This window comes from Anomaloglossus baeobatrachus, chromosome 12, assembly GCF_048569485.1.
Source record: "Anomaloglossus baeobatrachus isolate aAnoBae1 chromosome 12, aAnoBae1.hap1, whole genome shotgun sequence".
NCBI classification, from domain to species: domain Eukaryota; kingdom Metazoa; phylum Chordata; class Amphibia; order Anura; family Aromobatidae; genus Anomaloglossus; species Anomaloglossus baeobatrachus.
In genome coordinates, this window is record NC_134364.1 from 16,177,393 (window position 1) to 16,193,753 (window position 16,361).

The window sequence follows — 16,361 nt, forward strand, 5'->3', positions numbered from 1 at the left end:
AGGTTCCATGTACACTGCGTGTAATTATGCTGCGCTAATCCTTTCATTATTACAGAGCTCAAGTTTCCGAGCTCCCATGCAGAGAAAGTGTTAAAATACTGACTGCAGAGTCAGAGCCAAAGGAGACTGCACACCGCCATACGTGTGTCATAGAAGTGTCCGGAAACCAGAGGCATTCTGCCCTACAGAGATACAGTCACTATGCCCTATGTTCTCATGATAGTTACTGAATTTATTTCTTTCAATAATTATCTATATTAATTCACAGTTACATCCTGCATTATACTACAGAGCTGCACTCACTATTCTGCTGGTGGAGTCACTGTGTACATACATTACATTACTGATCCTGAGTTACCTCCTGTATTATACTCCAGAGCTGCACTCACTATTCTGCTGGTGGAGTCACTGTGTACATACATTACATTACTGATCCTGAGTTACCTCCTGTATTATACTCCAGAGCTGCACTCACTATTCTGCTGGTGCAGTCACTGTGTACATACATTACATTACTGATCCTGAGTAACCTCCTGTATTATACTCCAGAGCTGCACTCGCTATTCTGCTGGTGGAGTCACTGTGTACATATATTACTGATCCTGAGTTACCTCCTATATTATACTCCAGAGCTGCACTCACTATTCTGCTGGTGCAGTCACTATATACATACATTACATTACTGATCCTGAATTACATCCTGTATTATACTCCAGAGCTGCACTCACTATTCTGCTGGTGCAGTCACTGTGTACATACATTACATTACTGATCCTGAGTTACCTCCTGTATTATACTCCAGAGCTGCACTCACTATTCTGCTGGTGCAGTCACTGTGTACATACATTACATTACTGATCCTGAGTTACTTCCTGTATTATACTCCAGAGCTGCACTCACTATTCTGCTGGTGCAGTCACTGTGTACATACATTACATTACTGATCCTGAGTTACCTCCTGTATTATACTCCAGAGCTGCACTCACTATTCTGCTGGTGCAGTCACTGTGTACATACATTACTGATCCTGAGTTACCTCCTGTATTATACTCCAGAGCTGCACTCACTATTCTGCTGGTGCGAGTCACTGTTACATACATTACATTACTGATCCTGAGTTACCTCCTGGTATTATAGCTCCAGAGCTGCACTCACTATTCTGCTGATGCAGTCACTGTGTACATACATTACTTTGCTCACATGCTTTCCTTGCATTAGATTTGCTTTGATGTCCCCTTTGTTTTCTGATCACTCAGCTTCCATCTTCAGGACCTCCTCTTCCTCTCCTCCTCTTCCTCCTCTTCCTTCTCCTCCTCCTCCTTCCTCCTCTTCCTCCTCCTCCTCTTCTTCCTCCTCTTCCTCCTCCTCCTCTTCTTTCTCTTCCTCCTCTTCCTCCTCCTCTTTCTCCTCTTCCTCATCCTCCTCTTACTCCTCCTCTTCTTCCTCTTCCTCCTGTTCCTTCTCCTCCTCTTCCTCTTCCTCCTCTCCTTCTCCTCCTCCTCCTCTTCCTCCTCTTCCTTCTCCTCCTCCAGCTTCCTCCTCTTCCTCCTCTTCCTTCTCCTCTTCCTCTTCTTCCTCTTCTTCCTCCTCCTCTTCCTCCTCTTCCTCCTCCTCTTTCTCCTCCTCCTCTTACTCCTCCTCTTCTTCCTCTTCCTCCTGTTCCTTCTCCTCCTCCTCCTCTTCCTCTTCCTCCTCTTCCTTCTCCTCCTCCTCCTCTTCCTCCTCTTCCTTCTCCTCCTCCTCTTCCTCCTCTTCCTTCTCCTCTTCCTCTTCTTTCTCTTCTTCCTCTTCCTCCTCCTCCTCTTCCTCCTCCTCCTCCTCTTCCTCCTCCTCCTCTTCCGCCTCTCCTTCCTCTTCCTCCTCCTCCTCCTCCTCCTCCTCTTCCTTCTCTTCCTCCTTCTCCTCTTCCTCCTCTTCTTCCTTCTCTTCCTCCTCCTCCTCCTGCTCCTCTTCCTCCTCTTCTTCCTCCTCTTCCTTCTCTTCCTCCTTCTCCTCTTCCTTCTCTCCCTCCTCTCTCCTCTTCTTCCTATATCTCCTTTTCCTCCTCCTTCTTCTCCTCTTCCTCCTCCTCTCTTCCTCCTCCTTCTCCTCTTCCTCCTCTTCCTCCTCTTCTTCCTTCTCTCCTCCTCTTTCTCTCTTCCTCCTCTTCCTCCTCTTCTTCCTTCTCTTCCTCCTCCTTCTCCTCTTCCTCCTCTCCTCCTGTCCCTCCTCCTCTTCCTCCTCTTCCTCCTCTTCCTCCTCCTCCTCTTTCTCCTCTTCCTCCTCTTCCTCCCTCCTCCTCCTCTTCCTTCCTTCTCTTCCTCCTCCTCCTCCTCTTCTTCCTCCTCTTCCTCCACTTCATCCTCCTCCTTTTTCTCCTCCTCCTCCTCTTCTCCTCCTCCTCCTCCTCTTCTTCCTTCTCTTCCTCCTCCTTCTCCTCTTCCTCCTCTCCCTCCTGTCCCTCCTCCTCTTCCTCCTCTTCCTCCTCCTTCTCTTTCTCCTCCTCTCCTCCTCTTCCTCCTCCTCCTCCTCCCTCTCTCTCCTTCTCTTCCTCCTCTCCTCCTCTCTCCTCTTTCTTCCTCCTCCTCCTTCCTCCTCCTCCTCCTCTCCTCTTCCTCCTCCTCCTCCTCCTCCTCCTCCTCCTCTCCTCCTCTTCCTCCTCCTCCTCTCTCTTCCTCCTCTTCCTCCTGCTCTTTCTCTCCTCCTCTCTTCTTCCTCCTCCTCTCCCTCCTCTTCCTCTTTCCTCCTCTTCCTCCTCCTCTTCCTCCTCCTCCTCCTCCTCTTCTTCCTCTTCTTCCTCCTCTCCTCCTCCTCCTCTTCTTCCTCTTCTTCCTCTTCCTCCTCACCCCTCGGTGAAGGCTTGGACAGATCAGGTATGTTTCCCACGTTCTCCCTCTGAATTGCCCACCACATACTTATTAACCTGCTGTAAATCTGTTTATTGCTGCTCATGAGCTGCACAAAGCGGCTGCTGATAATGTTACCGCAAATATTATTCTCCTGCTACAAATAATGAATCCAATACAGTTTAGAGCCAGATGTTGTGACGCGGCCCCGTAATATCATTCCGGCTCCTGATCTAATATCCCGGCTTTTTACGCATTCTCTGGACGCTCTCAAATAGACGAATAAGACCCGAAAGAGTCACTGAAATCAATGTTAGTTCATACAAAAATACCTAAAAATAAGAAGCGGCGCTCACAGGTAAGCGGAATTAATTTAATGCGCTAATTCAACCTGCGAACAGCTAATTATTCCACCGTGCACCTCATGGAAACAAGCAGAGAGCGCCCTCTAGTGACCCGCAGACATACTGCAGCCCAGCCTTCTGCAGTCATATAACGTACGCTTAGTGATGGCGTCAATGTATAGATGTCATCAGCGACCAAGCACCATATAGAAAATACCTTCCATGAATATCATTTGAGGCCAATTAGACAGAAAGAACAAGGATTCCCCGCAGTTAGAGCGCTATCGGCGAGGAGAGACGCTCCACACAATTCTATTCAAAACCATTCATTTGGGATCATAGATTTGTTACTTTTGTAATAAATTTGGACTTCACATATTCATTAATTGAAGGGTGTTATTGTATAAAGTTTGTATAAAGTGCCTTGAAAAAGTATTCATACCGCGTGAAACTTTTTTCCAATGTTTTCATATTGCACCCACAAACTTAAAAGTATTTTATTGGGATTTTGCTGATACCATGGAGTAGCAAGTGTTTGTGTAGAGTAAAGGAAATACCTGATTTTTTAAATATTTTAAAAATATAAATCTGAAAAATTGTGACGTGCAATTGTATTCAGCCCCCTGTAGTCTGATCCTCTAAATAAAATCCTGAGTGACTAGTCGCCTCCAGAAGTCTCATAATTAGTACATTGAGTCCACCTGAGTGTAATTTCTTCTCAGTATAACTACAGCTGTTCTATGATGGCCGCAGAGGTTTGTGGGAGAACATTAGGGATCAAACAGCATCATGAATACCAAGGAACTCACCGGACAGGTCAGGGATAAAGAGGAGAAGAGTAAAGTAGGGTTATGTTATAAAAAACTAGCTCAAACTCTGCACATCTCACAGAGCTCTGTACAATCCATCATCCAAAAATGGAAGGAGTACGACCACCACTGCAAACCTATAAGACACGACCGTCCACTGATACTGACAGCTCAAGAAGGAGAGTACTAATGAGAGAAGCAGCTAAAAGGCCAATAGTCACTGGGAGGAGCCACAGAGATCACAGCTCAGGGGGAGAATCTGTCCACAGGATGACTGTTAGTCATATACTCCACAAATCTGCCCTTTATGGAAGAGCGGCAAGAAGAAAGACATTTGTGAAAGCCATAAAAGTCCCATGTAGGAAGATGCTGCGAGCAGTGAAAGAAGGGGTTCTGGTCAAATGAGACCAAAGGAGAACTTTTGGGGCTAAATAGAAAAAGCTATGAGTGGTTGAAAACTAACACTGCACATCATACTGAAAACACCATCCCCACAGTCACACATGGTGGAAGCAGCATCATGCTGTGAGGAGGCTTTTCTTCAGCAGAGGCAGAGTTAATGACAGAGGCAATGGAAAGATGGATGGCGCTAAATACTAGGCAATCCTGGAAGAAAACCTGTTAGAGGATGCAGGAGACGTGAAATTGGGGCATAGGTTCACCTTCCAGCATGGTATCAACCCCCAACATCCTGCAGAGCTACAATGGAGGGATTAGATCAGAGGATATTTTTGTGTGTGAGCGGCCAAGTCACATTCCAGACCCAAATCCACCGAGAATCTGTGACAAGACGCGAAAATTACCGATCACAGACGTCTCCATCCAACCTCACTGAGCGAGAGCGAGTGTGCAAAAAAGAAGAGGAAAATGTCACCTCTAGATGAGCAAACCTGGGGAGACCCCAAAACACAGAGAAAGGTGGTCCTACAAAGCACTGACTCTGGGGCATGAATATTAATGAAAAACAGAGATAGGTGGTCCTAAAAAGTACTAACTCAGGGGGCTGAATACAAATGCAAGACAGATATAGGTGGTCCTCTACAAAGTACTGACTTCCGGGACTGAATACAAACGCAAGACAAAAAATGGTGGTCACACAAAGTGCTGACTCCGGGGGTTAAATACAAACGCAAGACAGAAAATGGTGGTCTTACAAAATGCTGACTCCGGTACTGAACACTACTAAATGTCTCAATTTTCAAACTTATATTATTTAAATATTTTGACACATTGTATCATTTCCTTTACACGTCACATCTACTTGTACTTAGTGATCGTGCCACATAAAATTCCAATAAAATACATTTAGGTTTCTGGCTGTAATGTGCAAAAATGTGGAAAAGTTCATGGGGTGTGAATATTTTTTAAAGACGCTGTTTATGTTGTTACATTGACCACAGTGTATGTGCACCAGCACAATGATTCATGCGCTTGCCTTGTCCTATGTTTAAAAACAATAATGGGATTTCCTAGACTGAAGTGTCCAAACTTTTCAAAATGGATATCGTCTGTGGAGCCAGAATCATAAAAACTAGAGATCACATGTTGTATCTGGGCCTTGGGGTCTATGGAGATCTCAAGAAAATGTACCAGAATATAAGATATCAGACTCAGTGTAAAAAAACAGAAATACAAGGCTATGAGTGAGCTGCTACAGATTGTCCTCTGGGACAAGAATATAACTGCTAAAATACTGCCCCTATGTGCAAGAATATATCTACTATAATACTGCCCTCTATGTACAAGAATATAACTGCTATAATACTGCCCCCTATGTACAAGAATATAACTACTATAATACTGCCCTCTATGTACAAGAATATAACTACTATAATACTGCCCCTATGTACAAGAATATAACTGCTATAATACTGCCCCCTATGTACAAGAATATAACTACTATAATACTGCCCCCTATATACAAGAATATAACTACTATAATACTGCTCCTATGTACAAGAATATATCTACTATAATACTGTCCCTATGTACAAGAATATAACTACTATAATACTGCCTCTATGTACAAGAATATAATTACTATAATACTGCCCCTCTGTACAAGAATATAACTACTATAATACTGTCCCTATGTACAAGAATATATCAACTATAATACTGCCCTCTATGTACAAGAATATAACTACTATAATACTGCCCCTATGTACAAGAATATAACTACTATAATACTGCCCCTATGTACAAGAATATAACTACTATAATACTGCCCCCTATGTACAAGAATATAACTACTATAATACTGCCCCTATGTACAAGAATATAACTACTATAATACTGACCCTATGTACAAGAATATAACTACTATAATACTGCCCCTATGTACAAGAATATAACTACTATAATACTGCCCCTATGTACAAGAATATACTTACTATAATACTGCCCCTATGTACAAGAAAATAACTACTATAATACTGCCCTCTATGTACAAGAATATAACTGCTATAATACTGCCCCTACATACAAGAATATAACTACTATAATACTGCCCCTATGTACAAGAATATAACTACTATAATACTGCCCCTATGTACAAGAATATAACTACTATAACACTGCCCCTATATACAAGAATATAGCTACTATAATACTGCTCCTATATACAAGAATATAATCATTATCATACTGCCCTTATATACAAGAATATAACTACTATAATACTGCTCCCTATGTACAAGAATATAACTACTATAATACTGCCCCTATGTACAAGAATATAACTACTATAATGCTGCCCCTATGTACAAGAATATAACTACTATAATACTGCCCCTATGTACAAGAATATAACTATTATAATACTGCCCCCTATGTACAAGAATATAACTACTATACTACTGCCCCCTATGTACAAGAATATAACTACTATAATACTGCCCCTATGTACAAGAATATAACTGCTATAATACTGCCCCCTATGTACAAGAATATAACTACTATAATACTGCCCCCTAGGTACAAGAATATAACTACTATAATACTGCTCCCTATGTACAAGAATATAACTACTATAATACTGCCCCCTATGTACAAGAATATAACTACTATAATACTGCCCCTATGTACAAGAATATAACTGCTATAATACTGCCCCCTATGTACAAGAATATAACTACTATAATACTGCCCCCTAGGTACAAGAATATAACTACTATAATACTGCCCCTATGTACAAGAATATAACTACTATACTACTGCCCCTATGTACAAGAATATAACTACTATACTACTGCCCCCTATGTACAAGAATATAACTACTATAATACTGCCCCTATGTACAAGAATATAACTGCTATAATACTGCCCCCTATGTACAAGAATATAACTACTATAATACTGCCCCTATGTACAAGAATATAACTACTATACTACTGCCCCCTATGTACAAGAATATAACTACTATAATACTGCCCCTATGTACAAGAATATAACTGCTATAATACTGCCCCCTATGTACAAGAATATAACTACTATAATACTGCCCCCTAGGTACAAGAATATAACTACTATAATACTGCCCCTATGTACAAGAATATAACTACTATAATACTGCCCCCTATGTACAAGAATATAACTACTATAATACTGCTCCCTATGTACAAGAATATAACTATTATAATACTGCCCCTATGTACAAGAATATAACTACTATAATACTGCTCCCTATGTACAAGAATATAACTACTATAATACTGCCCCTATGTACAAGAATATAACTACTATAATACTGCCCCCTATGTACAAGAATATAACTACTATAATACTGCCCCTATGTACAAGAATATAACTACTATAATACTGCCCCTATGTACAAGAATATACTTACTATAATACTGCCCCTATGTACAAGAATATAACTACTATAATACTGCCCCTATGTACAAGAATATACAGTTAGGTCCAGAAATATTTGGACAGTGACACAAGTTTTGTTATTTTAGCTGTTTAGAAAAACATGTTCAGAAATACAATTCTATATATAATATGGGCTGAAAGTGCACACTCCCAGCTGCAATATGAGAGTTTTCACATCCAAATCGGAGAAAGGGTTTAGGAATCATAGCTCTGTAATGCATAGCCTCCTCTTTTTCAAGGGACCAAAAGTAATTGGACAAGGGACTCTAAGGGCTGCAATTAACTCTGAAGGCGTCTCCCTCGTTAACCTGTAATCAATGAAGTAGTTAAAAGGTCTGGGGTTGATTACAGGTGTGTGGTTTTGCATTTGGAAGCTGTTGCTGTGACCAGACAACATGCGGTCTAAGGAACTCTCAATTGAGGTGAAGCAGAACATCCTGAGGCTGAAAAAAAAGAAAAAATCCATCAGAGAGATAGCAGACATGCTTGGAGTAGCAAAATCAACAGTCGGGTACATTCTGAGAAAAAAGGAATTGACTGGTGAGCTTGGGAACTCAAAAAGGCCTGGGCGTCCACGGATGACAACAGTGGTGGATGATCGCCGCATACTTTCTTTGGTGAAGAAGAACCCGTTCACAACATCAACTGAAGTCCAGAACACTCTCAGTGAAGTAGGTGTATCTGTCTCTAAGTCACCAGTAAAGAGAAGACTCCATGAAAGTAAATACAAAGGGTTCACATCTAGATGCAAACCATTCATCAATTCCAAAAATAGACAGGCCAGAGTTACATTTGCTGAAAAACACCTCATGAAGCCAGCTCAGTTCTGGAAAAGTATTCTATGGACAGATGAGACAAAGATCAACCTGTACCAGAATGATGGGAAGAAAAAAGTGTGGAGAAGAAAGGGAACGGCACATGATCCAAGGCACACCACATCCTCTGTAAAACATGGTGGAGGCAACGTGATGGCATGGGCATGCATGGCTTTCAATGGCACTGGGTCACTTGTGTTTATTGATGACATAACAGCAGACAAGAGTAGCCGGATGAATTCTGAAGTGTACCGGGATATACTTTCAGCCCAGATTCAGCCAAATGCCGCAAAGTTGATAGGACGGCGCTTCATAGTACAGATGGACAATGACCCCAAGCATACAGCCAAAGCTACCCAGGAGTTCATGAGTGCAAAAAAGTGGAACATTCTGCAATGGCCAAGTCAATCACCAGATCTTAACCCAATTGAGCATGCATTTCACTTGCTCAAATCCAGACTTAAGACGGAAAGACCCACAAACAAGCAAGACCTGAAGGCTGCGGCTGTCAAGGCCTGGCAAAGCATTAAGAAGGAGGAAACCCAGCGTTTGGTGATGTCCATGGGTTCCAGACTTAAGACAGTGATTGCCTCCAAAGGATTCGCAACAAAATATTGAAAATAATTTTTTTTTTTTTTGGTTTGGTTTATTTGTCCAATTACTTTTGACCTCCTAAAATGTGGAGTGTTTGTAAAGAAATGTGTACAATTCCTACAATTTCTATCAGATATTTTTGTTCAAACCTTCAACTTAAACGTTACAATCTGCACTTGAATTCTGTTGTAGAGGTTTCATTTCAAATCCAATGTGGTGGCATGCAGAGCCCAACTCGCCAAAATTGTCTCACTGTCCAAATATTTCTGGACCTAACTGTAACTACTATAATACTGCCCCTATGTACAAGAATATAACTGCTATAATACTGCCCCTATATACAAGAATATAGCTACTATAATACTGCTCCTATGTACAAGAATATAATCACTATAATACTGCCCCTATATACAAGAATATAGCTACTATAATACTGCTCCCTATGTACAAGAATATAACTACTATAATACTGCCCCTATGTACAAGAATATAACTACTATAATACTGCTCCCTATGTACAAGAATATAACTACTATAATACTGCCCCTATATACAAGAATATAGCTACTATAATACTGCTCCCTATGTACAAGAATATAACTACTATAATACTGCTCCTATGGACAAGAATATAACTACTATAATACTGCTCCCTATGTACAAGAACATAACTACTATAATACTGCCCCTATGTACAAGAATATAACTACTATAATACTGCTCCCTATGTACAAGAATATAACTACTATAATACTGCCCCTATGTACAAGAATATAACTACTATAATACTGCCCCCTATGTACAAGAATATAACTACTATAATACTGCTCCCTATGTACAAGAATATAACTACTATAATACTGCCCCTATGTACAAGAATATATCTACTATAATACTGCCCCCTATGTACAAGAATATAACTACTATAATACTGCTCCCTATGTACAAGAATATAACTACTATAATACTGCCCCTATGTACAAGAATATAACTACTATAATACTGCCTCTATATACAAGAATATATCTACTATAATACTGCCCCATATGCACAAGAATATAACTACTATAATACTGCTCCCTATGTACAAGAATATAACTACTATAATACTGCCCCTATATACAAGAATATATCTACTATAATACTGCCCCCTATGTACAAGAATATAACTACTATAATACTGCTCCCTATGTACAAACATATAACTACTATAATACTGCCCCTATGTACAAGAATATAACTACTATAATACTGCCCCTATATACAAGAATATAACTACTATAATACTGCCCCTATGTACAAGAATATAACTACTATAATACTGCCCCTATGTACAAGAATATAACTACTATAATACTGCCCCCTATGTACAAGAATATAACTACTATAATACTGACCCTCTGTACAAGAATATAACTACTATAATACTGCCCCTATGTACAGGAATATAACTACTATAATAATGCTCCTATGTACAAGAATATAACTACTATAATACTGCCCCCTATGTACAAGAATATAACTACTATAATACTGTCCCTATGTACAAGAATATAACTACTATAATACTGCTCCCTATGTACAAGAATATAACTACTATAATACTGCCCCTATATACAAGAATATATCTACTATAATACTGCCCCCTATGTACAAGAATATAACAACTATAATACTGCTCCCTATGTACAAGAATATAACTACTATAATACTGCCCCTCTGTACAAGAATATAACTACTATAATACTGCCCCTATGTACAGGAATATAACTACTATAATAATGCTCCTATGTACAAGAATATAACTACTATAATACTGCCCCTATATACAAGAATATATCTACTATAATACTGCCCCCTATGTACAAGAATATAACTACTATAATACTGCTCCCTATGTACAAGACTATAACTACTATAATACTGCCCCTATATACAAGAATATATCTACTATAATACTGCCCCCTATGTACAAGAATATAACTACTATAATACTGCTCCCTATGTACAAACATATAACTACTATAATACTGACCCTATGTACAAGAATATAACTACTATAATACTGCCCCTATATACAAGAATATAACTACTATAATACTGCCCCTATGTACAAGAATATAACTACTATAATACTGCCCCTATGTACAAGAATATAACTACTATAATACTGCCCCCTATGTACAAGAATATAACTACTATAATACTGCCCCTCTGTACAAGAATATAACTACTATAATACTGCCCCTATGTACAGGAATATAACTACTATAATAATGCTCCTATGTACAAGAATATAACTACTATAATACTGCCCCCTATGTACAAGAATATAACTACTATAATACTGTCCCTATGTACAAGAATATAACTACTATAATACTGTCCCTATGTACAAGAATATAACTACTATAATACTGTCCCTATGTACAAGAATATAACTACTATAATACTGTCCCTATGTTCAAGAATATAACTACTATAATACTGCTCCAATGTACAAGAATATAACTACTATAATACTGCCCTCTATGTACAAGAATATAACTACTATAATACTGCCCCTATGTACAAGAATATAACTACTATAATACTGTCCCTTTGTACAAGAATATAACTACTATAATACGGCCCCTATGTACAAGAATATAACTACTATAATACTGCCCCTATGTACAAGAATATAACTAATATAATACTGCCCCTATGTACAAGAATATAACTAATATAATACTGCTCCAAGGTACAAGAATATAACTACTATAATACTGCCCTCTATGTACAAGAATATAACTACTATAATACTGTCCCTATGTACAAGAATATAACTACTATAATACTGCTCCAAGGTACAAGAATATAACTACTATAATACTGCCCCTATGTACAAGAATATAACTACTATAATACTGTCCCTATGTACAAGAATATAACTACTATAATACTGCCCCTATGTACAAGAATATAACTACTATAATACTGTCCCTATGTACAAGAATATAACTACTATAATACTGCCCTTATGTACAAGAATATAACTACTATAATACTGCCCCTATGTACAAGAATATATCTACTATCATACTGCCCCTATGTACAAGAATATAACTACTATAATACTGCCCCCTATATACAAGAATATAACTACTATAATACTGCCCCTATGTACAAGAATATAACTACTATAATACTGCCCCTATGTACAAGAATATATCTACTATCATACTGCCCCTATGTACAAGAATATAACTACTATAATACTGCCCCTATATACAAGAATATAACTACTATAATACTGCCCCTATGTACAAGAATATAACTACTATAATACTGCCTCCTATGTACAAGAATATAACTACTATAATACTGCTCCTATATACAGGAATATAACTACTATAATACTGCCCCTTTGTACAAGAATATAACTACTATAATACTGCTCCTATATACAGGAATATAACTACTATAATACTGCTCCCTATGTTCAAGAATATAACTACTATAATACTGCTCCTATGTACAAGAATATAACTGCTGTAATACTGCTTCTATGTACAGGAATATAACTACTATAATACTGCTGCCTATGTTCAAGAATATAACTACTATAATACTGCTCCTATGTACAAGAATATAACTACTATAATACTGCCCCTATATACAAGAATATAACTACTATAATACTGCTCCTATGTACAAGAATATAACTACTATAATACTGCTTCTATGTACAGGAATATAACTACTATAATACTGCCCCTATGTACAGGAATATAACTACTATAATACTGCTTCTATGTACAGGAATATAACTACTATAATACTGCTCCCTACTTACTTTTTCCTTAGATATTACAGTTATTCCATGTTATAAATGTCACTTTACTTTCTCTTATTTGCTAATAGAGCATTTTGTTTCCTTTATATATGCCTCGCCTCCCTGTATAAGCGGCGCGTCCTTGTATACACGGCGCTTCCTTGTATGCGCGGCGCCTCCTTGTATACGCGGCGCCTCCTTGTATGCACTGCGCCTCCTTGTGTGCGCGGCGCCTCCCTGTATGCGCTGCGCCTCCTTGTATGTGCGGCGTCTTCTTGTACGTGCGGCGCCTCCTTGTATGCGCTGCGCCTCCTTGTATGCGCGGCGCCTCCTTGTATGCGCGGCACCTCCTTGTATGCACTGCGCCTCCTTGTATGCGCTGCGCCTCCTTGTATGCGTGGCGCCTTCTTGTATGCGCGGCACCTCCTTGTATGCGTGGCGCCTCCTTGTATGCATGGCGCCTCCTTGTATGCGCGGCGCCTCCTTGTATGCGTGGCGCCTCCTTGTACGCGCTGCGCCTCCTTGTACGCGCGGCGCCTCCTTGTATGCGCTGCGCCCCCTTGTATGCGCGGCGCCTCCTTGTATGCACTGCGCCTCCTTGTATGCGCTGCGCCTCCTTGTATGCGTGTTGCCTTCTTGTATGCGCGGCGCCTCCTTGTATGCGTGGCGCCTCCTTGTATGCATGGCGCCTCCTTGTATGCGCGGCGCCTCCTTGTATGCGTGGCGCCTCCTTGTATGCGCTGCGCCTCCTTGTACGCGCGGCGCCTCCTTGCATGCGCTGCGCCCCCTTGTATGCGCGGCGCCTCCTTGTATGCGCGGCGCTTCCTTGTACGCGCGGCACCTCCTTGTATGCGCGGCGTGTGACTGGAGGAGTGAGTGCGGCCGTCGCTCCCATTAGTCCTGTCCTGTACTGGTGTAATTTTCTCTGTAATTCGGGGAGATGTGGAGCCACGGGGGCCACCGGCCGCCCCTCTGCTAACTACAGAGAATACTTCATTTAAAGGCTGCGTCTTATCTCTCCCTTCTGAAGAGTTGATGATGAATAATACATATCTGCGCAGCATGAAATATTCAACTCGTGTCTTTCATTCCAGTTCAGTCTAGCAAACAAAGAAATGAGCTGTTTGAGCACAAAAAGAAGCGGCTACAGAGATCTGCATCTGCCAGGACTAGTAATGGTCCCTCCACACTGCAGCGGTCACATCAATAGTGCCGCAGCCTCACAGGACCGCATGGGGTAAATCACGCTCTTTGCGCCTTCCAATTAATTACAGGACAAACTTTCATCAAGGAAGATCCCAGAAGAAGAAATAAAGTAACTAACATTAACTATACAGTTTTGTGTTTTCCATTATACTGTATCTTTCTGCAAAACATTGAGGCACAGTTAGTACTGCCTCCCTGTCTCTTTCTATACACAGTTTAGGCAACGGTAGTGCTGCCTCCTTGTCTCTTTCTGTACACGGTTTATGAAACATTAGTACTGCCTCTCTGTTTTTTTCTATACACGGTTTAGGCAATGTTAGTACTGCTTCTCTGACTCTTTTTATACACGGTTTAGGTACAGTCAGTATTGCCTCCCTGTCTCTTTCTGTACATGATTTAGGCACCATTAGTACTGCCTCTCTGGCTCTTGCTGTACATGGTTTTTATGCAACGTTAGTGTGACGCCCTGGGCAAGCCAGGGGTCACAGGTCATAACACCACACACACCCCAATTCCCTGCAGGAACACCTAGGTCAGACCAGAAACCCTTGTTGCCTTCCTCCAGGGGCTGATGATCACACCAGGGGGTGGAGCCAGGCGGTTGGTCTCCACCCATTGAGGAGTACACAGCCCTGGAGGCGGGAAAACCAGGCAGATAAGCTAGGGAAGTGAAGGAGTCCAGAGAGAGAGCTGAAGTAGAAGGAGTAAACAGAGTAGTTGGAGAAGGAAGTAGTAGAGGAGCAAGTGACAGTTTTGGAAGTAGACAGAGAAAGTGACAGCAAAGAGCCTGAAGTTGGTCCGGGTGTGTGCCCCGGACTGAGACAGCAAGGTTGACAGACGGCGGTGACCGTCTGCAGGAGAGACTGCTCGAAGGTTGCCGAAAGGACCGTGGACGGGTTGTGGCCCGGCGGTACCGGAGCGGTATACAAAGAACAGTCAGCACCAGTGGCAGGGGCCTTTCGGATCCCAGCAAGGCTAGGAGTCACCGAATTTGCCAAATCCGTCAGTGAAGGGGACCTCCGGGTCTCCCAGCAGCAAAGTCCCAAGTGAAGGCAACCGTCCAACCGTGAAGGGGAGACACCGCCACCGCCAAGGCACCAGTTTCGCCAGGGCCAGCGCCTGCAGGCAAGAGTGGGGCTCCTCCGGCCCATATCCAAGCTGGGGAGCGGGTTACCGGTGGGAATCCATCGCTACCAACATTGAACTTAGGTGCAGGGAAGTGACCGTCACTGTTAACTGCAGGGAACATCAGCACCGCAGCCGTCCGAGGGACCCGTCCAACCAGCCGTTTGTTTACCGTGAACTGTGTCATCATCCTTGGGCTAAGTGAGTACCTCAGTGCCGTGCGGCACAGCGCTGCCCCTGCGTCCCTGCACCTCCACAGGCCCCATAACCCGCCTGTCCACCACCCCCAACCCCATCACCAGGGCCCCGGGACCACCAAACCCCCTACCCACGGAGGGGCAAATCAACAACTAGCTGCTCCATACCACCACTCCCGGGATCCCCAGACAGAGCAGCGGTGGTGTCCACACAATCACCACAACCGTGGGTGGCGTCACGGACTTTAATCCAATCCCCCACCAACAAATCAATTCCCCCTTTCACTCACGGGCGAGGAGCGCCGCTCGAGACCCCCCGGGATCCGGCCCACCGCTCGAGCCACCACAGAGCAGCAAGAGCCGCACCCGAGCAGTGGGGTGAGCGCAGTGTTGACACCCTCCTCCCCGCCCGCGACATTAGTACTGCTTCTCTGTGTCTGTACATGGTTTAGGCAACGTTAGTACTGCCTCCATGTATTTTTCTGTATATGGTTTAGGCACAGTCAGTACTGCATCCCTGTCTCTTTCTGTACACGGTTTAGGCACAGTCAGTACTGCATCCCTGTCTCTTTCTGTACACGGTTTAGGTACAGTTAGTACTGCCTTTGTGTGTCCCTTCAAAGGCTGTGGGTCCTGATTATGTTGCCTCATTGTCTCTCCAATAAAGCCCATTTTTAAAGCGATAGCTGCACTCCTGTGTCTCCCTGTAAATGAAGTAGGCAGAGCGAGGGCTGTCTCCTCAATCTTCCGGTA

General features: G+C 42.0%; 1 long non-coding RNA gene across 2 annotated transcripts in view; it reads left to right on the top strand.

Moving 5' to 3' along the window:
- The first annotated feature begins 2,794 nt into the window (after positions 1–2,794).
- Positions 2,795–16,361, top strand: part of LOC142257465 (uncharacterized) — a 144,234-nt gene continuing 130,667 nt past the window's right edge. For both annotated transcript variants that reach the window (XR_012727633.1, XR_012727632.1), the window contains exon 1: positions 2,795–2,852. This is a non-coding gene — a long non-coding RNA (uncharacterized LOC142257465). The remainder of the gene's footprint in view (positions 2,853–16,361) is intronic.